General features: G+C 48.4%; 1 long non-coding RNA gene across 1 annotated transcript in view; it reads left to right on the top strand.

The window, feature by feature from the left end:
* The window catches only part of LOC140407794 (uncharacterized), a 50318-nt gene extending 25062 nt beyond the window's left edge, over positions 1–25256 (top strand). Inside the window, exons 2-3 of the long non-coding RNA XR_011939806.1 lie at positions 21617–21710; positions 24114–25256. This is a non-coding gene — a long non-coding RNA (uncharacterized lncRNA). The remainder of the gene's footprint in view (positions 1–21616; positions 21711–24113) is intronic.
* The last annotated feature ends 1902 nt before the right edge of the window (positions 25257–27158 follow it).

Raw genomic sequence — 27158 nt, forward strand, 5'->3', positions numbered from 1 at the left:
GGGCAGTGCGCGCAGTTCTACAATGTACGAGACGACCTAGCCATCATTGATGGTGTCCTTCTGAAGCTGGACCGGATTGTGATTCCGCACAGCATGCGCCAGCTGGTTCTCGACCAACTACACAAAGGCCACTTGGGGGTCGAGAAGTGCAGACGGAGGTCTCGAGGGGCGGTATACTGGCCGGGCATCAGTGACGATATTGCCAACATGGTGCTCATCTGTACAACCTGCCAAAGGTTTCAGCCGGCGCAACCTCCTGAGACGCTTCTGCCCCATGAGCTGGTGACGTCCCCCTGGGCGAAGGTGGGTGTCGACCTACTTCACGCGCTCGGCATGGACTATGTCATCATAGTTGACTACTTCTCAAGCTACCCAGAAGTCATACGCCTGCACGATTATTTTTTTTTAAAATATATTTTATTGAAAATTTTTGGCCAACCATCACAGTACATTGTGTATCCTTTACACAGTAATATAACAGTATAAATAACAATGGCCTGTTTTATAAACAAAAAATAAATAATATCTAACAAAAAACGAAAACTAGCTCTAAATGGCAACTGCCTTGTCTCAGATAAACACTCTCCAAAAATATGATTTGACAGTCCAATATACAATTAACTATAGCAACAACCTATACATATTATACATATATACTAACGGAGAGTCCTTCTGGTTCCTCCCCCCCCTCCCCCCCCCCCCTGGGCTGCTGCTGCTGCCTTCTTCTTTTCCATTCCCTCTATCTTTCTGTGAGGTATTCGACGAACGGTTGCCACCGCCTGGTGAACCTTTGAGCCGATCCCCTTAGGACGAACTTAATCCGTTCCAGCTTTATAAACCCTGCCATGTCATTTATCCAGCTCTCCACCCTCGGGGGCTTGGCTTCCTTCCACATCAACAGTATCCTGCGCCGGGTTACTAGGGACGCAAAGGCCAAAACATCAGCCTCTCTCGCCTCCTGCACTCCCGGCTCTTCTGCAACCCCAAATATAGCCAACCCCCAGCTTGGTTCGACCCGGACCCCCACTACTTTCGAAAGCACCTTTGTCACCCCCACCCAAAACCCCTGTAGTGCCAGACATGACCAGAACATGTGAGTGTGATTTGCTGGGCTTCTCGAGCATCTCGCACACCTATCTTCCACCCCAAAAAATTTACTGAGCCGTGCTCCAGTCATATGCGCCCTGTGTAACACCTTAAATTGTATCAGGCTTAGCCTGGCACACGAGGGCGATGAGTTTACCCTACTTAGGGCATCCACCCACAGCCCCTCCTCAATCTCCTCCCCCAGCTCTTCTTCCCATTTCCCTTTCAGCTCATCTACCATAATCTCCCCCTCGTCCCTCATTTCCCTATATATATCTGACACCTTACCGTCCCCCACCCATGTCTTTGAGATCACTCTGTCCTGCACCTCCTGCGTCGGGGGCTGCGGGAATTCCCTCACCTGTTGCCTCGCAAAAGCCCTTAGTTGCATATACCGGAATGCATTCCCTTGGGGCAACCCATATTTCTCGGTCAGCGCTCCCAGACTTGCAAACTTCTCATCCACAAACAGATCTTTCAATTGTGTTACTCCTGCTCTTTGCCATATTCCAAATCCCCCATCCATTCTCCCCGGGGCAAACCTATGATTATTTCTTATCGGGGACCCCACCAAGGCTCCCGTCTTTCCCCTATGCCGTCTCCACTGTCCCCAAATTTTCAAAGTAGCCACCACCACCGGGCTTGTGGTGTATTTCTTCGGTGAGAACGGCAATGGGGCCGTCACCATAGCTTGTAGGCAAGTCCACCTACAGGACGCCCTCTCCAGTCTCTTCCACGCCGCACCCTCCTCTTCTCCCATCCACTTACTCACCATTGAGATATTGGCGGCCCAGTAGTACTCACTTAGGCTCGGTAGTGCCAGCCCCCCCCTATCCCTACTACGCTGTAAAAATCCCTTCCTCACTCTCGGGGTCTTCCCGGCCCACACAAAACTCATGATACTCTTTTCAATCCTTTTGAAAAAGGCCTTCGTGATCACCACCAGGAGGCACTGAAACACAAAGAGGAATCTCGGGAGGACTACCATTTTAACCGCCTGCACCCTCCCTGCCAATGACAGGGACACCATGTCCCATCTCTTGAAGTCCTCCTCCATTTGTTCCACCAACCGCATTAAATTTAACCTATGCAATGTACCCCAATTCTTGGCTATCTAGATCCCCAAGTAACGAAAGTCCCTCGTTACCTTCCTCAAAGGTAAATCCTCTATTTCTCTGCTCTGCTCCCCTGGATGCACCACAAACAACTCACTTTTCCCCATGTTCAGTTTATATCCTGAAAATTCTCCAAACTCCCGAAGTGTCCGCATTATCTCTGGCATCCCCTCCGCCGGGTCCGCTACATATAACAACAAATCATCCGCATACAGAGATACCCGGTGTTCATCTCCTCCTCTGAGTACTCCCTTCCACTTCCTGGAACCCCTCAATGCTATTGCCAGGGGTTCAATCGCCAGTGCAAACAATAATGGGGACAGAGGGCATCCCTGCCTTGTCCCTCTATGGAGCCGAAAGTATGCAGATCCCCATCCATTCGTGACCACACTCGCCATCGGGGCCCTATACAACAGCTGTACCCATCTAACATACTCATCTCCAAAACCAAATCTCCTCAGCACCTCCCACAAATAATCCCACTCCACTCTATCAAATGCTTTCTCGGCATCCATCGCCACCACTATCTCCGCTTCCCCCTCTGGTGGGGGCATCATCATTACCCCTAGCAGCCTCCGTATATTCGTATTCAGCTGTCTCCCCTTCACAAACCCAGTTTGGTCCTCGTGGACCACCCCCGGGACACAGTCCTCTATCCTCATTGCCATTACCTTGGCCAGAATCTTAGCGTCTACATTTAGGAGGGAAATAGGTCTATAGGACCCGCATTGCAGCGGGTCCTTTTCCTTCTTTAGGAGAAGCGATATCGTTGCCTCAGACATAGTCGGGGGCAGCTGTCCCCTTTCCTTTGCCTCATTAAAGATACTCATCAGTAGCGGGGCGAGCAAGTCCACATATTTCCTATAAAATTCAACTGGAAATCCATCCGGTCCCGGAGCCTTCCCCGCCTGCATGCTCCTAATTCCTTTCACTACTTCCTCTATTTCGATCTGTACTCCCAGTCCCACCCTCTCCTGCTCCTCCACCTTAGGAAATTCCAGCTGGTCCAGAAAGCCCATCATTCTCTCCCTCCCATCCGGGGGTTGAGCTTCGTATAATCTTTTATAAAATGCCTTGAACACTCCATTCACTCTCTCCGCTCCCCGCTCCATCTCTCCTTCCTCATCCCTCACTCCCCCTATTTCCCTCGCTGCTCCCCTTTTCCTCAATTGGTGGGCCAGTAACCTGCTTGCCTTCTCCCCATATTCGTACTGTACACCCTGTGCCTTCCTCCACTGCGCCTCTGTAGTACCTGTTGTCAGCAAGTCAAATTCTACGTGTAGCCTTTGCCTCTCCCTGTACAGTCCCTCCTCCGGTGCCTCCGCATATTGCCTGTCCACCCTCAGAAGTTCTTGCAGCAACCGCTCCCGTTCCCTACTCTCCTGCTTTCCTTTATGTGCCCTTATTGATATCAGCTCCCCTCTAACCACTGCCTTCAGCGCCTCCCAGACCACTCCAACCTGGACCTCCACATTATCATTGAGTTCCAAGTACTTTTCAATGCACCCCCTCACCCTTAGACACACACCCTCATCTGCCATTAGTCCCATGTCCATTCTCCAGGGTGGGCGCCCTTCTGTTTCCTCCCCTATCTCCAAGTCCACCCAGTGTGGAGCGTGATCCGAAATGGCTATAGCCGTATACTCCGTTCCCCTCACCTTCGGGATCAACGCCCTTCCCAAAATGAAAAAGTCTATTCGCGAATATACTTTGTGACATAGGAGAAAAACGAAAACTCCTTACTCCTAGGTCTGCTAAATCTCCACGGGTCTACTCCTCCCATCTGCTCCATAAAATCTTTAAGCACCTTGGCTGCTGCCGGCCTCCTTCCAGTCCTGGACCTCGGCCTGTCCAGCCCTGGTTCCAACATCGTATTGAAATCTCCCCCCATTACCAACTTTCCCACCTCTAGGTCCGGGATGCGTCCTAGCATACGCCTCATAAAATTGGCATCATCCCAGTTCGGGGCATATACGTTTACCAAAACCAGCGTCTCCCCCTGTAATTTGCCACTCACCATCACGTATCTGCCCCCGCTATCCGCCACTATAGTCTTTGCCTCAAACATTACCCGCTTCCCCACTAATATAGCCACCCCCCTGTTTTTCGCATCTAGCCCCGAATGAAACACCTCCCACACCCATCCTTTGCGTAGTCTAACCTGGTCTATCAGTTTCAAGTGCGTCTCCTGTAACATAACCACGTCTGCCTTAAGTTTCTTAAGGTGTGCGAGTACCCTTGCCCTTTTTATCGGCCCGTTCAGCCCTCTCACGTTCCACGTGATCAGCCGGGTTGGGGGGCTTTTTACCCCCCCCCCTTGTCGATTAGCCATCCCCTTTTTCCAGCTCCTCCCCCGGTTCCCACGCAGCTGTGTCCCCCCCCAGGCGGTGCCCCCCACCCCACCCCATACCAGCTCCCCCCTCTCCCCAGTAGCAGCAACCCAATAATTCCCCCCTCCCCCCCCCCCCCCCGCTAGATCCCCCACTAGCGTAGTTACACCCCCCATGTTGCTCCCAGAAGTCAGCAAACTCTGGCCGACCTCGGCTTCCCCCCGTGACCTCGGCTCGCACCGTGCGACGCCCCCTCCTTCCTGCTTCCCTATTCCCGCCATGATTATCATAGCGCGGGAACCAATCCCGCGCTTCCCCCTTGGCCCCGCCCCCAATGGCCAACGCCCCATCTCCTCCACCTCCTTTCCTCCCCCCACCACCACCTGTGGAAGAGAGAAAAATTACCACATCGCAGGATTAATAACATAAAACTCCTCTTTCCCCCCTTTTAGCCCCCCTCTTCGCCCCCCATACTCGCCCCACCACTTTGTTTCAAACGTTCTTTTTAATAACCCGATCATTCCAATTTTTCTTCCACGATAAAAGTCCACGCCTCATCCGCCGTCTCAAAGTAGTGGTGCCTCCCTTGGTATGTGACCCACAGTCTTGCCGGTTGCAGCATCCCGAATTTTATCTTCTTTTTGTGAAGTACCGCCTTGGCCCGATTAAAGCTCGCCCTCCTTCTCGCCACCTCCGCACTTCAGTCTTGGTTTACGCGGATCACCGCGTTCTCCCATTTACTGCTCCGAGTTTTCTTTGCCCATCTAAGGACCATCTCTCTGTCCTTAAAACGGAGGAATCTCACCACTATGGCTCTAGGAATTTCTCCTGCTCTCGGTCCTCGCGCCATCACTCGGTATGCTCCCTCCACCTCCAGCGGGCCCGCCGGGGCCTCTGCTCCCATTAACGAGTGCAGCATCGTGCTCACATATGCCCCGACGTCCGCTCCCTCCGCACCTTCAGGAAGACCAAGAATCCTTAAGTTATTCCTCCTCGCGTTGTTCTCCAGCACCTCCAGTCTTTCCACACATCGTTTATGGTGTGCCTCGTGCATCTCCGTCTTCACCACCAGGCCCTGTATGTCGTCCTCATTCTCGGCAGTCTTTGCCTTCACGACCCGAAGCTCTCGCTCCTGGGTCTTTTGCTCATCCTTTAGCCCCTCGATCGCCTGTAATGTCGGGGCCAACAGCTCTTTCTTCATTTCCTTTTTGAGTTCTTCCACACAGCATTTCAAGAACTCTTGTTGTTCAGGGCCCCATGTTAAACTGCCACCTTCCGACGCCATCTTGGTTTTTGCTTGCCTTCCTTGCCGCTGCTCTAAAGGATCCACTGCAATCCGGCCACTTTCCCCTCCTTTTTCCATCCGTATCCAGGGGGAATTCCCTTCTGGTTTACCGCACAGCGTTTTTAGCCGTTAAAATTGCCGTTGGGGCTCCTATTAAGAGCCCAAAAGTCCGTTACACCGGGAGCTGCCGAAACGTGCCACTTAGCTGGTCATCGCCGCACCCGGAAGTCACGCCTGCACGATTTGACGTCGTCTGCTGTCATCAGGGCCTGCAAAGACACCTTTGCTCGCCACGACATTCCGATGACTGTCATGTCGGACAATGGGCCCTGTTTTGCTAGCCATGAATGGTCGTCCTTTGCCGCATCATATGGTTTCACACACGTGACGTCCAGCCCTCTGCATCCCCAGTCCAATGGAAAGGCAGAGAAGGGCGTTCACATTGCCAAGCGGCTCCTCTGCAAGGCTGCTGCTGCCGGGTCGGACTTCTACCTCGCCCTGCAGGCCTATCGCTCGGCCCCACTAGCCACTGGTCTCTCACCAGCACAGCTGCTGATGGGTCGCGCCCTCAGAACCACTGTGCCTTCCATCCTGGCACCAACAATAGACCATGCTCCGGTACTGCATAGGATGCAACTACAGCGCGGTCGCCAGAATAGGTCGTACGACATACGGACAACTGATCTTCCCTCCCTGGCCCCTGGAGACAACGTCCGCATCCACCTACCAGACTGTGGCTGGCCAGCACCTGCCAAAGTTCTCCGACGCGTGGCTCCCCGCTCGTTCCTGGTGTGCATGCCGGATGGATCCGTGCGTAGGCGCAATCGCCGAGCCCTTCGCTTACTTCCATGCTCGCAACGGGACCCTACACAGGTGCCGTGTCCTCCACTGGTTCCTGATAGCGACTTTGTGGAGCTGCCATATACCATGCCCCTTCTATCGCCGCCCGTGGCCAGGCTCGCACCTCAGCCGGTGGTTCTCGACCCACCCTTGAGGCGGTCAACCCGAATTCGTCGCCCACCTACTAGACTGGACTTATGAGACTGTTCACACGTCAAACTTTAGCAACTACTGTTTTGTAACATGTCACTGTTTTATCGTTCCAGGCCTCGTTTGATCGTTCCAAATTTCCACGTTGTTCTTCTTTTGTTATGGTACAACCTCGTTAGCATGTCACACCTGACATCACCCCTTGTATATAGTTAAGCCCCATGTACATGATGTAAATATTACGCACACACACACCTTTAGCTGCACTCAGGACACATTTATATTTATAACCACGTAGGCACATAATCTTGTAAAAAAAGGGGGGATGTCATGATATTCGAACATACATCATAACACATACATAATGATAGACAGACCAACGGACCAATTAGCACACATAACACGACAGCCAATCACAGACAAGAGCAGACACAGTATAAGACAAGAAACACAACACTTCCTGGGCAGTCCATCTGGAGACAGCACAGGGCCAGGACCTCATAGCAAGACACTCAAACCGTCACAACGTGCTGAGTACCAAGTCTGATGTATAAATAGTTAAATGGAATAAAACTGCGTGTACCAATCGCAACCGTGTTGGTCCATCTGTACCTCAGAGCACCCAACACTTCACTTGCTATTCATGGTGCTCCCAGTACTGCTACAGATTGTTTTGTCGAGCTTTATTAGATGTTAACACAAGCTGGCATGTTACACTGCCTGTTTGCCTGAGTAAACAGCCGATGACTCATGTGATCGGGCTCTTGAAGTGCCCCTGTTCCACTGCAAAGCTATTAGTGAGGAAAACTAGAAATAGCATGAAGACAAAACAAGGAGGTGATTATATAATGCCAAAAATTGCAACTATTTCAACCTGGAATTTGAAATACATTTGCAGACTGTTGGAACAACTGTAATTCTAATCAGTGTAAAATGCATACTATGCCCTATTTTAATGATTTATCGCTTGTTTTAGTCCAAACCTTTGTGAATCTGAAGCCTTTCCACGTGCCTGTCGTCTGCATGTAACAAGTCCTGATCCAACTGGCCAATTTAGGCCCGTGATACTTCTAACTCTGAAAGTTAAATGAATGTTTATTCATTCTTCACATATTTTTGCCCTGGCAGAGGAAACTGAACAGTTTCCAATCACTGTTATTTAATGATAGGACAAAGATCCACATTTCAATCTTTTTAAGTTTGGGGAGTTTGCAATTGTCTATTCTCTCAGGTGCTGTAAACCCCTATATGTAATGCCCAGGATCGTGCATGCTTTATTAACAGGGCCGAAATTCTGCCGCCGTTGGGATTCTCTGTTCACGCCGGCAGCAGACTCCCACCGAGGTTTCCTGGCGGTGGGATGCCTTCAATGGGAAATTCCATTGATAAGCGGCGGGAAGAATTCCACCACCAGCGAACAATTGTACTCTTTATATTATATTGCCTTTCCGCACTCATCTTACCAAATTGAATCACCTCACACTTCTCTTCATTAAATTTCATCTTATTCACCGACCTGTGCCCTTTTGAAGTTTCACACTCTTCAGAATTCAAACTTCTTCCTATATTGTGCCACGTACACCAAGGTTTAGGTCATTAATATGTATCAGGCAATGCAGGGGTCAAAACACTGACCTCTGGAGAACTCTGTGATAAACTTTCCTCCAGTCTGAAAAAAGCTGTTCCCCCTCCTGTCACTCAGCTACTTTTGTATCCATGCTGCTGCTGTCCCTTTTATTCCATGAGTTCCACGTTTGTTCACAAGTCTGTTTTGTGGAACTTTATCAAATGTTTTTTGGAAGTCCATGACAGCATTAGCTCCATCCGTCCTCTCTGTTACCTCATCAAAAATCTCAAACAAGTTAGGTAAGCATAATTTGCCCTTAATAGGTCCATGTTGGCTTTCCTTAATTTACCCTCATTTTCCCAAATGATGATAAATTTGTCGTGAGTACCTAAAGGATTCTCCACCACTGAGGTTACACTAGCTAGCCTGCAGTTGCTGGGCTTATAATTAAACCATTTTTTGAACGAGGATGTAACATTTGGAATTCTTCAGTCCTCACACTTGTTTTTAAGGAGGATTGGGAAATTACGGCGGTATGGCCCATAACTTGCTCAGAGTGGCAATCTCCTGCAGATTGACACTCTTGACGGACTCACCCACACTGAAACTGCAAACCCCTGTGATGTACCGTCAATTACCACGAGACGAGAATGGTGAAACAATCGAGGCTTTATTGCACAAGATGTGCCTCCTGCAGCTGGAACCAGAATGGGAGCAGCTCAGGAGAGCATACACTTTTATACGCCGCCTGCTGGGAGGAGCCAGTAGGCGGGAATTTACTGTTGTACCTGTAATACAGGAGCAGTACTGTAATATATGCAATGTTACGAGTGGTGTTTACCACATTCAACCCCTGTTTAAAAAAGAGTCCGATGGGGGTGAAGACAAACATTACAGTTTGAGTCTGTCGGGGGCTCTGACCCTCCGCCGCGATCGCCTCAGTCCTGGTGGTGATGTGGGCGCCGATGTGGTCACCTGCGTCTCCGGGAGCGTGTTGTCCTCTCCTTCGTCACCCCTTAGTGGATCCAGTGAGGGGACAGATCCTGCTGGGGTGGAGGCTGCGGTGAGGTTCGCTGGTGGGAGGGTGGGTGGCGCAGGGGTGAATGAGGCAACCGGGGGGGGGGAGCGGTATCAGGTCGGGGGTTGTGGGTGGGGACCCAGTGGGTGCCAGGTCCCGGAGGGAGATTGTGTCCTGTCGCCCGTCGGGGTGTGCCACGTAGGCGTACTGCGGGTTGGCATGGAGGAAGTGGACTTTCTCAACCAAGGGATCCGATTTATGGCTCCGCACATGCTTCCAGAGGAGGACGGGCCCAGGAACTGTCAGCAATGTTGGGAGCGAGACCCCGGAGGTGGACCTCCTAGGGAAGGCAAACACACGTTCATGAGGGGTCACATTAGTGGCGGTGCAGAGGAGCAACCGGATGGAGTGGAGTGCTTCGGGAACGACCTCCTGCCAGCGGGAGACTGGGAGATTTCTAGACCGAAGGGCTAGCACGACGGCCTTCCAGACCATCCCGTTCTCCCTCTCCAACTGCCCGTTTCCCCAGGGGATGTAGCTGGTCGTCCTGCTCGAGGCAATTCCTTTGCTGAGCAGGAACTGACACAGCTCATTACTCATGAAGGAGGATCCCCGATCGCTGTGGATGTAGGTGGGGAAACCGAACAGGGTGAAGATGCTGTGCAGAGCTTTGGTGACCGTGGCACAAGTCATGTCGGTGCATGGGATGGCGAAAGGGAAACGGGAGTACTCATCAATTACATTGAGGAAGTACACGTGCGGTCGGTGGAGGGGAGGTGCCCTTTGAAGTGGCGGGAGGCCTTCACCAGGTGCGCTCTATATGGCCGGTAGAAGTGTGGCTTGCACTCTGCGCAGACCTGGCAGTCCCTGGTTACGGTCCTGACCTCCTCAATGGAGTAGGGCAGGTTGCGGGCCTTGACAAAATGGAAGAACCGGGTGACCCCCGGGTGGCAGAGGTCATAGTGGAGAGCCCGGAGTCGGTCCACTTGTGCGCTGGCACATGTACCGCGAGATAGGGCATCAGGGGGCTCATTGAGCTTCCCCGGGCGATACAAGATCTCATAGTTCTAGGTGGAGAGCTCGATCCTCCACCTCAAGATCTTGTCATTTTTGATCTTGCCCCGCTGCATATTGTTAAACATGAAGGCAACCGACCATTGGTCAGTGAGGAGAGTGAATTTCCTGCCAGCCAGGTAATGCCTCCAATGTCGCACAGCTTCAACAATGGCTTGGGCCTCCTTTTCGACAGAGGAGTGCCGAATTTCGGAGGCATGGAGGGTGCGGGAGAAGAAAGCCACGGGTCTGCCCGCCTGGTTGAGGGTGGCAGCCAGAGCTACGTCTGATGCATCGTTCTCCACCTGAAAGGGGAGGGTCTCGTCGACCGCGTGCATTGTGGCTTTGGCGATGTCCGCCTTGATGTGGTTGAAGGCCTGGCGGGCCTCCGCCGCCAGGGAGAAAACTGGACTTGATGAGTGGGCGGGCCTTGTCCGCACAATTAGGGACCCACTGGGCGTAATATGAGAAAACCCCAGGCATTGTTTCAGGACCTTGGGGCAGTGGGGGAGAGGGAGTTCCAGGAGGGGGCGCATGCGGTCGGGGTCGGGCCCTAGGACTCCATTTTACACTACGTAGCCACGGGTGGCTAAGCGGTTGGTGCGGAACACGCATTTCTCCTTATTGTAGGTGAGGTTAAGGAGTTTAGCGGTATGGAGGAATTTTTGGAGGTTTGCGTCATGGTCCTGCTGATCGTGGCCGCAGATGGAAATGCTATCTAGGTACGGGAAGGTGGCCCGCAGCCCGTACTGGTCAACCATTCGGTCCATCTCTCGCTGGAAGACCGAGACCCCATTGGTGCGCCGAAGGGAACGCTAAGGAAGTGATAGAGGCGGCCATCTGCTTCGAGTGCAGTGTATTGGCGGTCCTCCAGGCAGATGGGGAGCTGGTGGTAGGCGCACTTCAAGTCAACTGTGGAGAAGACTCGATACTGCGCAATCTGATTGACCATGTCAGATATGCGTGGGAGGGGGTACGCGTCGAGCTGCGTGTACTGATTGATGGTCTGACTGTAGTCAATGACCATCCTATGTTTCTCCCCAGTCTTCACTACCAGCACTTGAGCTCTCCAGGGGCTGTTGTTGGCCTCAATGATCCCCTCCCGCAGAAGCCTTTGGACCTCCGACCTGATGAAGGTCCTGTCCTGCGCACTGTACCGTCTGCTCCTAGTGGCGACAGGCTTGCAGTCCGGGGTGAGGTTTGCAAACAGTGAAGGTGGCTCGACCTTAAGGGTCATGAGGCCACAGACGGTGAGGGGGGACAGGGGTCCGCCGAATTTCAAAGTAAGGCTTTAGAGGTGGCATTGAAAATCCAGGCCGAGCAACAGGGCAGCGCAGAGGTGGGGGAGGAGGTAGAGCCGGAAGTTGCTGAACTCTACGCCTTGGACGGTGAGGGTCGCAATACAGTCCCTCCGGATTTCAACGGCCAGGGAAATTTTCTGGGTGACGGGGAGTACCGGGAGGGAGCAGCGTCTTACCGTAGCGGGGTGGATGAAACTCTCGGTGCTCCCAGAGTCAAAGAGGCAGGTCGTCTCGTGCCCGTTGATCTTCACCGTCGTCGTCGCGGTCGCGAGGTTGCGGGGCCGAGACTGATCCAGGGTGACGGATGCGAGCTGCGGAAGATGTTGGGAGGTCCCGGGCTGATCAGCGGTGGCGGAGGTATCAGCAGGCAGCGAATGGACAGACGAGCAGGGATCCTGAGGCGCGGTCCAAAATGGCGCCGAAGCTGGCAGCGCCCACGGGCTGCACGTGGCTTATGGTGGAGAAGATGGCGCCGCCCCTGGATCACACGTGGGGTGTATACAAATGCCGTCCTGGAAACAGCGGCGACCGACCAGGCCTGGCAAACGGAAACAAAGTGGCCCTTCTTCCCACACCCGCTGCAGGTCGCGCTCCGCTCCGGGCAGCGCTGCCTGGGATGTTTGCTCTGGCCACAAAAATAACACTTGGGCCCCCCGGAGTTGGCTGGCTGCCACGCAGCACAGGCTTGCGGTGAGCTCGAGTCGGCAGCTGGTGGGGCCCACGATGCCCACGAGGGTGCCGCGCGGTCGGTGTGAAGGCCTCTAGATTACGGGAGGCCACTTCTAATGAGTTAGCGAGCTGCCTAGTCTCTGCAAGATCGAGCGTACCCCCTTCCAATAGCCGCTGGTGAACATAAGTAGACTTAATGCCCGTGACATAAGCGTCTCTGATTAGTAGTTCGGTGTGTTGGACTGCCGAAACTGCCTGGCAGTCAAAGTTCCTACCGAGAATCCGTAGAGCCCGCAAGAAATCGTCCAGAGTCTCTCCCAGGAGATGCCGCCTCGTGGCCAGGAGGTGCCTGGGGTACACTTGATTCACCGACTTAACGTAATGTCCCTTTAGTAGCGTCATCGCTTCTGTGTAGGTGGGCGCATCCCGGACGAGGAGAAAAATTTCAGGGCTCATCCGTGAGTAGAGGACTTGGAGCTTCTGTGGGTCCGAGAGTTCTTCAGTGGCTGTTCTGAGGTAGCCTTCAAAGCAGGCTAGCCAGTGGTTGAAGGTGGACGTGGCGTTGGCTGCGTGAGGGCTCAGCTCCAGGCGATCAGGCTTGATTAAGATGTTCATCTTTTAAAATCTTGTGCAATAAATTGATTTACCGTCAATTTCCACGAGACGAGAATGGTGAAACAATCGAGGCTTTATTGCACAAGATGTTGTGCCTCCTGCAGCTGGAACCAGAATGGAAGCAGCGCAAGAGAGCACACACTTTTATACGCCGCCTGCTGGGAGGAGCCAGCAGACAGGGATTTACTGTTGTACCTGTAATAAAGGGGCAGTACCGTAATACATGCAATGTTACTAGTGTGTTTACCATGCCCTGTCTCGTCCAACATTTCTCATTCAGGCTGCGTGAGACAGGAGTAGCAAACCACGCCCCCTGCTGCATCAGTGTGGGGTAACTGGGTTGCAGAGAGGTAAGTGAAGCCCCCTTTTAATAGTACAAGCTGCCGTAACGGTAGTTTTTATCGGGGCAATTTAAAGTTGCAGGTAAGTTTCAAAGGTAAGTGGTTCAAGCAATCGGGGAGACCGGGAAGGGGGTGGGTGATCCTGGGGAGGGAGAGAGACTGGGAAAGGGGGATGTGTAGCAGGACAGGGGGATAGGCAGGCCAGTTTGGACAGGAGGAGGGTGGAGCATGTGGACAGAAGGGGACAGGACAGACTAGAGAGGAAGGAGCGGGGCAGACTGGAGGGGAGAGAATGGGGCGAACATGAGGGGGAGGGGCAGAACGCATCGGAGGGGCGGGGTGCAATAGACCGGACAAAAGCATAATGAGGTGGAGAGTGGTTGGGGGGGGGGGGGGACTGGGCAGAGGTGGAGTCGGACAGGGGGAGTAGATGGACTTGAGGGTGGGAGGTAGACTGGAGTGAGGAGGCAGGTCAGATCCGAGGAGGGGAGCAGGTTTGTCAGGTCAGACAGGTAGTGAGGTAGGGGTCAGATGAGGAGAGTGAGGAGTTGGTCCGGTTATGGGGGGGCATGGTTGGATGGGTTGGGAAGATGGTCAGGTTGAACAAGGGGTGGTTGATACCGGACCGGGGGGGGGAGGGGTTGGTTTGAGCTTTGGAGGGGGAGGGTCATGGCCGGAGGGGGGTCAGGTCAGGTTGCTGTGGTGAGTTTACTGGGGGATCGCGTGTGTTCAGATGTCCCGTGTAAGGCTGAGTCTGGGTGTTTAAATAGTAACTCTGGAGTTAAAGGTGATTTTTCTTTCCTCTAGCTCTTTCAGGGTAACTGTCACGGTAAAACTGGCAGAACCATCCGAAGTTAGCAATTTAAATCGCCTGTCAGATGGTTCCCAGGCCAGCGCAATTGTCCAGAGAGAGTTAGCATTTCTGGAAAATCTCCGGATAAACACTTACGTGAGAATTTCCGAGAGGAATTTCGCAGTGTATCATTGTGGTGCCCCCGAGAGGAAGATATTGGCCTCTGACCTGGGCAACATCTTCTTCCTTGGTCGTGCTTATTTAGTGCCTAAGCCATGATCCCTGCTTTCATGCATAAATCCCAAATTGGTAGTTAAGTGCATTCTGCAGAGAGAAAGAGGAAGTGAGAGCACTTAACTGGCTTTGATGTGGTCCAAATGGTCAACGCTGGATTCTCTGCAGTATCGGGAACTCCGCTACTGGTGGCGGGCATCGGAGAATCCAGCCCACTCAGTTCCATTTTTCTGTCAGTGTAATTATAATTAGTTTTGATAATAAAAGGTTACTTGGGTTTAAATTTTATAAACCTGACTGTGGTCAATTTAACTCAACCAAAGCCACAGGTACTAATATAAAATCTAATTTCCCTTGTGTTGCGACTCCAGGTAGTGGGGCTGGAATTGACCGCACACTAGCCCAGGGTATCGACACAAAGGTAACCCCTCAGATGGTTACCAGTGGGGAATTTAGCAGTCTTAATGGCATTGAAAGTCAAGGGGAGGTGATTAGATGTTTTTCTTGTTGGAGATGGCCATTGACTGCCACTTGTGTTAGTGCAAACTGTTATCTGCCACTATTAGCCCAAGACTAAATATTTTCCAGGTCATGCTCCACATGGACAGGGACCGTTTTGGTTTCTGAGGCGTTGCAAATGATGCTGAACATTTTACAAATCATCAGCGAGCATACCCTATTCTGATCTTATGAGGGCAGGTCATTAACGAAGCAACTGAAAATGTTTGGGTCCAGGACAGCACCCCAAATAACTCCTGCAGTGATATCCTGGGACTATGATAATCAATCTCAAACAACAACATCCATATGCATGTTTTTTTAGCTTCATCTTACTCTCTATTCCTTTCATCGTCTTTATCAGATGCTTTTTTGGAGATCCAGGTATACTGAACGGTTCCCCTTTATCTAACCGACTAGTTACCTCCTCAAGAAGCTCGAACAAATTTGTCGAACAGGATTCTTCTTTCGTAAAACCATGTTGACTTGTTCTAATAATACTGCGCTTTCCTAAGTGCATTGTTAAGACTTCCTTAATCATATATTTCTAATGAAAATGAATTTATTTCCCTATTGTCTTCGTGAGCTGCCAACTGCTATGGAATAAATTTTAAACAGAGGTGGTGCCCCCCTCCCCACCCCCCCCCCCCCCCCCCCCCCCGCGCCCCCCCATCCCCACCCCCCACACACTCGCCCACCCAGGTGAAAAGTAAAGGTGAACCTTTTCCTCAAGGTTGAGATACCCGAGCCGATTTTAAATCTGTCGGTCTTTTAAATAGACTTGGGCTGGGATTCCTGCCCGCATTGGGAGGAAGTTCCATCTCCGAGATCTGCCAGCAAATCAAATGGCCAGCAGTTCTGGAGTCCCAACGGACCAACTACGGGCAGTAGTCACTGCTGGGGCAACATCCAGTGCTCATCAACAATCATTGTTGAATCAGGATGTGAAGTAAATGGGGAGGTGGTGTATTTTGGGGTGGGGACAGTCTGGTAGGTCACAGTGAAAGGGGTGGGGACTGGGTTCAGGAAGACAGAGGTGGGTGGGGGGGGGGGGGGGGTGTTGGATACTTGGGGGTAGGGAGTACCATGTTGCTGAGGGGGGTCAGGGGGGAGGATTGGGGCTTGATAGAATGGAAGGTTCCCGAACAGGAGGGACCCTCTAGCCTGCAGCAAAGCTATTAGGTTTCACTTGGTAGCCTCACCACATGATGTGGACATTCTCTCACTTAAGGGGCCCCAGCTGACCTAACAGACATTCCACCACAGCCCCCCCCCCCCCCCCACACACACACACATACACAATCACCACACTGCTAGTATTTAGCTGTAAAATAAATGCAAGGATTGACAGAGCTCTGCTCGCCCTCAATGACATACCTGATTCTCCACTGAAGAAAAAGAGTAACTGGAATCCAGGAATAGGTAATTCTACCTATGGTATGTTACACATAACATATTTACTGTTCTTTATCCAATGGTAGCCCTTCACCCTGTGCTCGTCGTCTTACATTAGTTCCCGTTCCACTGGCACCTCACAGTTAAAATTCTCATCCTTGTGTTCAAATCCCTCCATGACCTCACCCCTCACTATCTGCAATCTCCTCCAGCACTACATACCTCTTGAAATCTGCATTCCTCCAATTCTGGTCAGCTGTGCATACCCAACTTGTTTCCTCTACCAGTGCCTTCAGCTATCCAGGCCTTTAACACTGGAAATCCTTCCCTAAAGCTTTCTCTGTTCCTTTACGACTCTCTGCAAAACCTACCACTTGACTTAGCTCTTGGCTAACTCTACTCAGTTCGACACCAATCTACTGTTCTGATTATTCTCCTGTGAAGCTCCTTGAGATATTTTACTAAAGCTAAAGGCACTGAATAAACAGCAATAGCGACAACACTTGTAATTGCATCGCATGTTTAACATAATAAACCATCCCAAGGCCCTTCACAGGAGAGTTATACAACAAAATTTAACACTGGGTCACATTCGGGCAGATGGCTAAAAGCTTGGTCAGAGAGATTTTAAGGAGTGCTATGAAGGATGAAGTGACATGGTGGCAAAGTGGTTAGCACTGCTGCCTCACAGCACCAGGGACCCAGGTTCAATTCCAGCCTTGGGTGACATTCTGTGTGGAGTTTGCACATTCTCCCCATGTCTGCTTGGGTTTCCTCCGTGTGCTCCCACAGTCCAAAGATGTGCAGGTTAGGGGAATTGGTCATGCCAAATTGCCCCTTAGTGTCCAAAGATATGCAAGTTAGGTAGGGTTACGGGGTTACAGGGATATCACAGAGGAGTGGTCCTAGGTAGGGTGGTCTTTCAGTGGGGTGGTGCAGACTTAATGGGCCCAATGGCCTCCTTCTGCACTGTAGGAATTCTATGAAGAGATGTAGGGAGAATGTTTCAGAGTTTGAGATCTAGGCAGATGAAAGCAAAGGAATGGTGGAGCAATCCAGATCAATGGTATGCATGAGGCCAGAATTAGAAAAGCGCAGGTATCTCACAGGATTATGGGAATGGGGGAAATTACAAAGATAGAGAGTGACGAGGCCTTTGAGGGATTTGAAAATAAGGATGAGAATTTTTTAATTAAGGCATTGCTGACCAGAAGCCAAAATAGGTCAGCTAGCACAGAGGTGATTAGCAAACAGGACTTGGTGCGAGTAAGGACATGGGCAGTAGAGTTTGTACGACTTCAAGTTTAAGAGGGTAAAATTTGGGAGACTGACTAGGACTACTTTAGACTAGTCAAGTCCAGAGGTAGATGAAGAGTGTCAGTACTAGATAAGCCAAGGCAGGGATAATGTTACAGAGATGGGCGATTTACAGAGGTTGAAATAGACAGTCTTAGTGATGGCACGTTTATGTGGTCAGAAGCCTATCTCCAGATCAGATATGACCCCAAGATTGTAAACAGTCTGGTTCAGCCTCAGATCGTTGCTAAGAAAGGATGTATTTGGTAGCTTGGGAATTAAAATTATGGCAGGACCAACAATGCCATCGGCATTTCCAATATTTATTTAGAGGAACATTTTCTGGTCATTCAGTACTGGATTTTGCTCTATCTGTAGAATTGGTGACAGCGAAGAAGTCAAGAGAGTTTGTGGTGCGGTAGAGCTGGATGTTGTCAGATGATGACAGATAGATCCTTGCGGACACCAGACATAACTGTGCAGGAGCAAGAGGAGAAATCATTGCAGGTGGTAGTTTGGTTACGATTGCATAAATAAGAATGAAACTATGACAGTAAAATCCTAACCAACTGGGTGAAGATGGAGAGGTATTGGAGAATGATGGTGTGGTCAAATTTGCCAAATATACTGAGAATGAGGAGGGATATTTTATCTTTGTTATAACCAATTGTGACTGAGGAAGAGTTGTTTTAGTACTGTGGCAGGGATGGAAGTATTATTGGAGGCATTCAAATGTGCAATTTCAGGAAAGATGGGGATAGAGTTGGGAAGTGACAACACGTCAACAATTTTGGCAAGGAAAGGGAAGTAAGCTGTTAAGATATTATAAATGTAAGTTGTTGTTGTAACATACTTCACATCAGCTGAAATATAAATGTTAGAGAAATGCAACAGAAACATGAATGTCTTTAGATATTACAGATAAATTATTATTGGCAATTGCAGATCCTATTGAACCTTGCTGATCTTATTGGCTGAGGGAACAGGCATTAAAGTCTGGTCAAAGTCAGCAGTCCTAGAAAAATGTACGCTCAGCTCACTAGTTTCATCACAGCCTATCTGCTAATGGTCACGATGAACCCTGCAGTGCATTTTAACAGGGCAACCTTGAAATGATTAAATGTTTAGCTGCACAGTGTTCATTAAAGCAAAGTGCTTAGAATGGGTATGCAGAAGTCATTTATTTTACAAACAAAAATTAATTATAATCTAACCCTATCCTCAATTCCAAATGTGCTCCATCATTATCCTGAGCATACGTATGGCGCAATTTAGATAAATTTAATCCATCATAATGCTCTCCAAACTCAAGTTTGAAAATCAGCATTTAATTCAATAACAAGCAGTGTTAGAACATTAAGAATGTAATAATCTGTGTTACTTGCATGGCTTTATAGAAAGTACATGTATTCATTTAAATAACTATTGCCTACTTACTATAGAATTATTAAAAGACTTTCAGGAATTATTCATTCTGTCCAATAGGTATGTTCTCAAACAGATCTAGCTAAGCTGCAACCTCCTGCCTGTTTACCTCCAATGGTCACTTTAAAAATTCATGTATTAAAAATAATTCCAATAATTTTAAAAGTAATTTCACGAATAAGCTAGTTAAGAGATTTAGATCATTGGTTCTCAGGGCAGGTTTTACAGGTGGACTTGATACACAACTGCCCAGGGCACCATGGCCTGAGGGTGCCGCGGTTAAAGGTAAGTGAATGAGCATCAGGGGCCAGAAGCAGGCTTGGTGTGAGGTGGGAGTGGAATTTATCTTCTGAGCATCATCGTCTAGCGTCACACCAAAGGTAGACAGACTCTGCAGCGAGAAGCAGGCACACCTATCTCATTGATATCTGTCAATAGATACCCTTTTTTTTAAAACATGCTTGACATGCAGCACTTTCATATCATGAGTATCATCTAATATTATAATTTAGATGGGGGTCAAGGATTATTAATCTAGTCAACCAATAAAATTTGAGAACCACTAATTTAGATTAGTGAGATTGCAGACTGAAGACAATTTGAGTGTTTACTAAGTTCAGTTCAGTATGTTTTTTTTCGACAGAACATTCTGTAGCTGTTCTGTGGAACGTTACATTCAGACTGAAGTCATTTCAGTGGTTACTCATTATTAGACGTGTTCAATTGCCTTGTGGAATAACCTGCAGGGACGTCTGAAACAGCTGTACATCTGATTTATTGCAATACATTGAAAAGGAAACAGATAAAAACATGAGAATAGATGCTGATGAAAATGGAATGGATGAATAATTACCTTTGGAAGAGTTCTAGTGGAAATGTGCATATCATATGTCTGCACCATTTCCCAACCTCTAGTCACTTCAGCTTCACCTACTTCAGTTGTAGATCTATGCTTCAATGAATTGCATGAGTCACTGAATGTTTTTCCCTTTATAAGAGCACCAACATAATTTAACTCTAAAGGAAACACATGAAAGTATTTCCTTTATAAAAATATCTGACTACATTTGGCCATCTTAATTAGAATGTGGTTTGCTTCTCACTTTAAACATCAAGGTAATTAAACATCTGTAGATTATGAATGACGTGAGTTCCAATACGTCTGCAGGCACAGATGTCGATTATATGATGGGCTAGTTGCTCAACTCAAGAATTGATTGGGAGTGTGTTTTGTCCCCAGTAAATGGGCTCCTCATTGACAGGGTGTATGTTGAATGATTGGAACTAGAAACCCAATGACATCTGTGATCTTCACAATAATTCAATGTCCCAAAGACCCTTGTCACTGTTGCTAAACCTCCTGTGGTTCTGCATGTTTGCTTCCATATTTACAGACGGTATGCTCATTTGTAGCAATGTTTTGCAGTGTGCCATACTTTCAAAGGATGCGGTACCTAGTTGACAAAATAAAAACAACAGAACTGACTTAATTATCCCATATTATGCTTTTCAGATCATTCTAGAACCTCATATTATGGCAAATTTTTAACTGGCAGAAGGAGGATTCGTGTCAAATTAACTTGCTGCAAAACAGTAAAAAACAAAATGCATTGAATTTTGTGAAAATAATTTAATAACGTAATACTTACATTTATTTGGTAGCTTCTAACATTGAAACATCTCAAAGTGCTTCACACAATAAATTACTTACCAAGCAAATCAACTGTTGGCATGCTGAATATTCACACACGTTACAAGGTCTGGGAAACAGGATAGAGTACAAGAAATTAAATTTTACACTGAACAAGGGAATACTTACAACAAAAGTAATGGTCCTGAAATCCCTTGGTTTGAGAGTGCGTAAATTGCTAATTACACTGTGTGGGTTAGGATTTTTGGCTGCTCAGATGTAAAGTTGGGCTCCACTTCAAAAGTGCCAAGGTATAAATTTGAATTAGTTTAATTTCATGGCAGGTTAAGAAGAGTTCACCCCTTTGGTAGCATCCATATGGAAATGATCAATTATGGTTAAATATCGCTTTATATGATCTGTATCCTGGAGGAAGACGGGCAGAGGAATGTTGCAAGCAAAACCAGCTAAATCAAATACCACCAGAGAAAGTCTGGACCATCACGCTCCCCATCCAGCAGAGTGTACAGATATTTCAAAATCTTTCCCTGGGATTCAGTCTTCGGTGTCTGGGTTCTCGTCATGAAGCTTTGGAGCAGCCTTATTCCATCTACACCGAGGTCTACAACACAGGCAATCCAGACAATGGGAGAGGATGTGGCCAACAGCTCTCAACCTCCAGATCGAGGCTGATTTCAAAGAGGCATATATTGGCTGCACATGTCTCGAAAGGCAAGGTAGCATTTGCCACCATGCCAAGGATTCCCTCAGACCAAAAACTAAAACATTCATCAATTTTTTCCAGAATTTTCTAGGGCTGTTGAAGTTGTTAATTACATAACTATGGTACCACAAACTTCAATGGTTAACGCCCATATTTACATAAACCTCAAAGGCTTGTACATCCTCAATGTGCGATGACGGGCATAAGCTTTTCTATTTCATTAGTCTAATGTTTCAGCTCTATTTCAACAGTGGAAATAAAGGCCAGGGTCATGGCTCATGATGTCCCGATATAACCATCAATGCTGCAGAAAAATACTCCAGTCAACCATATACAAAGGCAAAGGTAAGAATGAACAAGCCATTGGAATGTTCAGGGGAAGGTTGCAATACCTGGACTAAATCAGGGAGTGCTTTGCAGTCTGTACCCAGTGTCGTCTCAAGTTGGGCAGCATGGTAGCACACGTGGCTAGCACTGTGGCTTCACAGCGCCAGGGTCCCAGGTTTGATTCCCTGCTGGGTCACTACAGTTAGCACTGCGGCTTCACAGCACCAGGGACCCAGGTTCGATTCCCCGCTGGGTCACTGTCTGTGCGTAAAAGATGCCAAAAAAATGTAGAGGAGTTCCCCAAATGATCCAGATTAATCCCTCAAACAACAGATAACCATCGCTGCCCAAACTATTTCCCAGCTCTAAACGTTGTGAGTCAAATTCTCCAGACTCGTCAACTCATCAACCCAGATCCTCTGGCCTTTGGAGGATTGTACCCCAGAGGTACTCTGGAAGATGCAGTGGCAGACCTTCGGAAGTCCCCGCATTAGGACTGCATGGGAATTGTCCAGGAAGTTTCAAATTCCATTGAGCATTCAGAACCCTCTGAAACTCCAAGTTAAAATCAAAGGCTTCAGGTGGTCCCAACTCATTTAACAGAAAAGTTACCCGGGGAAAATGAGAAAGATTAAAACCAGTTCTAACTGCTAGGTAACTACACTACTGACCTCTCCAATGCCCCACTGGCCCCCCCTTTCCTGCCAACTACCCATCCATCCCCTGACACCCCCAACCCCTGACTACTCCTTCACCCCCACCCCTTGATTACTCCCCCCACTCCCAAACCCCTGACCATTCGACTACCCACTCTTTTCCCCACCAATTACACAACTCCCTCCCGACTACCCGGACACATCGATCACCCAACTCCCTCACCACCTGACCCCCCCCCCCCTCCCCCCAACCCACCCTTCACTCACTGACCTTAAACATTTACCTTCTCTCCTATCTTGTCAAAGTGGCATTTAGACAAAGGGCCATTTAAATTTACCGAAATACGGCAGCTAATTCTGTAAAAGGGGGCTTGGTTTGTCTTCTCCCGACACTTCTACACTACATTGAAGGCCTTCAGGAGTTGCTACACAGACCTGGGTCCGAAGGAGGGTGAGAAATGTGGAGCTGCAGTGTATGACATGAAATTAGAACCGATGGTGATTGCCACTCCATGGAAGATCCCGCCCATCATTTCCAGTGGCATCAGGTGATATTCACAATCATTGCACTTTATAGTTTTCCATCTAGGTTGACCCTGAGTTCATTGTGTGTGTAGAAGCAGGAATCCCGGAGGTGCAGTGCGACCACTTTCATTACTGTGCACTTACAGTTGGGCACTCAGAACTTGGGTGGATTGGAGAAGGGCCAAAAATACTTGCGAGCTCAGGGTAAGAAATGGCAGGAACAGCTCTTGCTTGATCTTCCTGTCAATAAAATGTACGTGTCCCAATTATGTACTGCAAATGCCCTGAAAATGACCAGGCAATTTGCCAAAATGTCTTCAATGTCTTCACTCACTTTCAAAGAAATTATAATAATAATCTTTATTATTGTCATAAGCGGGCTTACATTAACACTGCAGTGAAGTTACTGTGAAAATCTCCCAGTCACCACACTCCGACGCCTACTCGGGTACACTGAGGGAGAATTCAGAATGTCCAATTCACCTAACAAGCACGTCTTTCAGGACTTGTGGGAGGAAACCGGAGCACCCAGAGGAAACCCTGCAGAGATGGGAAGAACATGCAGACTCCGCACAGACAGTGACCCAAGCCAAGAATCGAACCTGGGATCTTGGCGCTGTGAAGTAACAGTGCTAACCACTGTGCTGCCATGCCGCCCACAAATTAAACTGTAGATGGAGGCATTTCACTTACGGGTCACAAAATTCAGGCCTATACTGCCATTGCAGCCGGTGCTGTAGGATCCAGGGTAGCTGAAAATGATGGGTGCATAGCTTCTGGTGTACCCCAACACAGCATCCCATGCTTGTAAGGGCGTTAGTGTGGACACACGGGCATGCTTTTCATGCACCAGAAGCATGCAAAGAGTGGGCACGTCATTAGTCAAATTGCATTTAACACTGATCTGATGCACATTCTGTCAAATGAGTCTGCAAAGGTCTATTAATGCGCTCTAATAATTACTCCCAAATAAACACGTGTTCAGGAAATTCCCCATCCACCAGCTTTATTTAAAAGGTTAGCCATCCAACTTGCAGTAGAAGTACTTTTGATTTACTATTGCTGTTGCAGAATTTATGGAGGTGCTGTATTGTGTTCTTGGATCAGTTTTGAGAAGCTGTATTTTGAAGGGAGTATTGATGCATCCTGATAAGGAGGTCAGAGGAGTTTACTACCTTGTGTACAGAAAGCCTGATAAATTTCCTGGGGCTAATTTCTCTCTTGGCCTGAAACATGACAGGGACATCGGACACAGACAGCAGAGAGGAAGTTGTGCAGAGAGAACAAGACGAGTCATGTCAACAGAAGATCCTACCTACTGAGGGTCTTCAATGGAGCACTGGTCCTACCTCCACCTCAGCCAGGAGCAATGTCTGCTGCATGATTCAGCAAGGACAAGGTCAATGAACTGTACCACCTCGTTTAACAGGACCAACAGCAGGGCCAGAGTGGCACTGTCAGCTGTTGCGTTTGTGCCTTGGGGTTATGCAGAGATGACACCCGTTTCCATGTCTAAACAGCAGTTTTATTCACAGTGCTTTTAAAATGTCTGCAGTCACAAGCTTTACTTTTTGATTTTCTTTTTTTCTTTCTGAGTAATCACATTTGTACTTGACTAAGAATACACAGAACTGAGAAGAATTAACAGACACACATAATCAAACACCAAAGAATAGAACAATTAAATATTAAACCTATCATCCTCAATTTATACAGTAGTGGATCCTTCCATGTGGGAACAGGTGACATAGCCAGCGTTTCATAATTTGCCATTCATCAGGGAGGTGAGAGAGGCCCTAGCAGGAGAAGGTGTACATAGTCTTCTCTTTAACCTGAGATAAGCAGCAGGGGTGGGCAGGTGGCTCCGCCAAGGTGGTGGGATTCCCAATGTTTCAGGGAGCCATCTGTTGCATACACATGTCTCCGTGGGTCAAACATGTTAATAAGGAGGCATTCTTGAACCATTCCATCAATATGTATTGCAAGTTCAGCCATGCACAGAACATTGTGTCAATGAATGCCCTCTATGACAATGCCACCCTGGCTTCATCCTGAGGGAGTCAGCCAGTCCCGCCTTCTTTGGACCACCACCAGGAACCCAATGTTGAAAGCTTGGTGCCAAGCACATCTGGTTCATGACTCCATTTGGCCACTTGACCATACAAGGACACCACATGTATAATAAGAATCAAATGCCACCAGGAACATTGTTAAGCAAACCACTGACATCCTTAAGCAACAGTTCCACTGCCTGGACTGCTTGGGCGGAGCCCTCTTCTATTCACCAGAGGGTTTGTCCAAATTTGTTATGGTGATCTGCTACATTCTCCACGCCCTGCAATCATGGGTGTGCAGCCCTTGCCACCTTGCACTTGGAAGTTACTTTGGGAAGAGCAAGAAGAGGTCGAGGTTAAGGAGGAAAAGGAGGAGGAGGAAGCGGAGGGCACAATGCAAAGGCATCTGAGACCTCTTTGCTCTGGATAGGCTGTCCACGAATGCCTACTCTGAATCTGATTCCACAAAAGGTGCCATGCCATTTGCCAATATCTCCAGTGCTCCACAGTTCCCCATCTTTTAACCCACCTGCAGCATCTTGGACAAAATCCTGAAATAAAAGCCACCAATAGAAAACCATTCCATAATCACTTTATTGAACAGAACATGCGTCTCAGCTATGGCTCAGTTAGAAACACACTCACTTCTGAGTTTAAAAGGTCCTGGGTCCAAGCCCCACTCTCGGACTTGAGCACAAAAGTCAAGACTGATAACTGACACTCTATTATAATAATAATCTTTATTATTGTCACAAGTAGGCTTACATTAGCACTGCAATGAAGTTACTATGAAAATCCCCTAGTCGCCACACTCCGGCTCCTGTTCGAGTACACTGAGGGAGAATTCAGAATGCCCAATTCACCTAACAGCACGCCTTTCATGAAAATCAGAGATGCTGTCTTTCAGATGTGATGTCAAACTAACATCCCATCAGGTGAATGTAAAAGATCCTATACATGCCTTTGAAGAAGATCTGTAGACTTATCCCCGTTATATTTGCCTAATCTTTATTGTTCAAGCGAAATCATAAAAACAGATTGTCTGGTTACTATCACATTGCTGTTTGTGGGAGCTGTGCATAAATTGGCTGCTATGTTTCCTACATCGTACAGTTACTTCACTTCAAAGAACGTTATTAGCTTTAAAACACTTTGGTATATTCTGTGATCATGAAATGCACTATGAAGTGCATGCCTTTCTTTTTCTCTTTCTCTAGGGTACAGTATATGCCAGAATTTGAGCTTGCCCATTTAAATAATGGTAAAAGGCAAGGGATACTGCTAAACTAAGCACTTGATCAATTTATGTCAAGAAATCCAAGGTGCCCGTAACAATGGAAATCTATAAACCATGCACAAAGGGATCAAAAGAGCGTTTGACCGTGCCATCACCAAGTTGCTGCCCTAAAGTCAGCAGATGGTGAAAAACTCACTGATAGATGTCCTGCTAGGCTGAACATTGCTATAAGCTGTCGTCCTGTGAACTGGACCTGTCCCAGAATGCACTTTATGCTCGCCTGAAGCATCCTGCCATAGATGAGTTAGATGAAGAACTCTCATCTCTTGAGCTCAAAAGGCCATAGACCACCTATTGAAAAGAAAGGCTCCCGACAAGGAAATCCCAGTCAAACTGCTCAATGCCATACCTTTATGATCTTCTCCTTCTCTGCTGGAAGGTGGGCTCCATTCCACATGAGATAGATGCGTGATGCCAAAATCATCATAGTATACGAAAGTGACAGAGGAGACTGCAGCATCTACAGGGGCATCTCACTGAGCATCATGGGAAGGCCTTTGCTAGGCTCATACTTAAAAGACTCCAATTACCTGCAGACCAAGTGTACCTACAAGAACAGAGCAGTTTCCGTGACAGCAGATCTGCTGTGGACATGATCTTCTCCGTAAGCCAGCTACAAGGGAAGTGTAGGGAAGAGGGTATACCCTACCCTTTATTTTACTTCCATAGATCTCACTAAGGCATTCAACATCACAATATTTGGGGGAAATTAGGTTGTCCTCCAAAGCTCCTCAGTCTCTCCAGCTCCTTCCCTGAAAACATGCACTGCTTGGTACAGTTTGAATGGCTCCACTTTGACAGTTTTGGAATTAAGAATAAGGGGAAACAGGGCTGTGTCCTCACCCCCACTATGTTTGGTATCTTCTTGTCCATGCTCCTGATATTTGCCTTCCCTGCAGGTACGGAAGGAATCTATTTGCACAGTAGCCAGACA

Source organism: Scyliorhinus torazame, chromosome 2 (assembly GCF_047496885.1).
Source record: "Scyliorhinus torazame isolate Kashiwa2021f chromosome 2, sScyTor2.1, whole genome shotgun sequence".
In the NCBI taxonomy this organism is placed as follows: domain Eukaryota; kingdom Metazoa; phylum Chordata; class Chondrichthyes; order Carcharhiniformes; family Scyliorhinidae; genus Scyliorhinus; species Scyliorhinus torazame.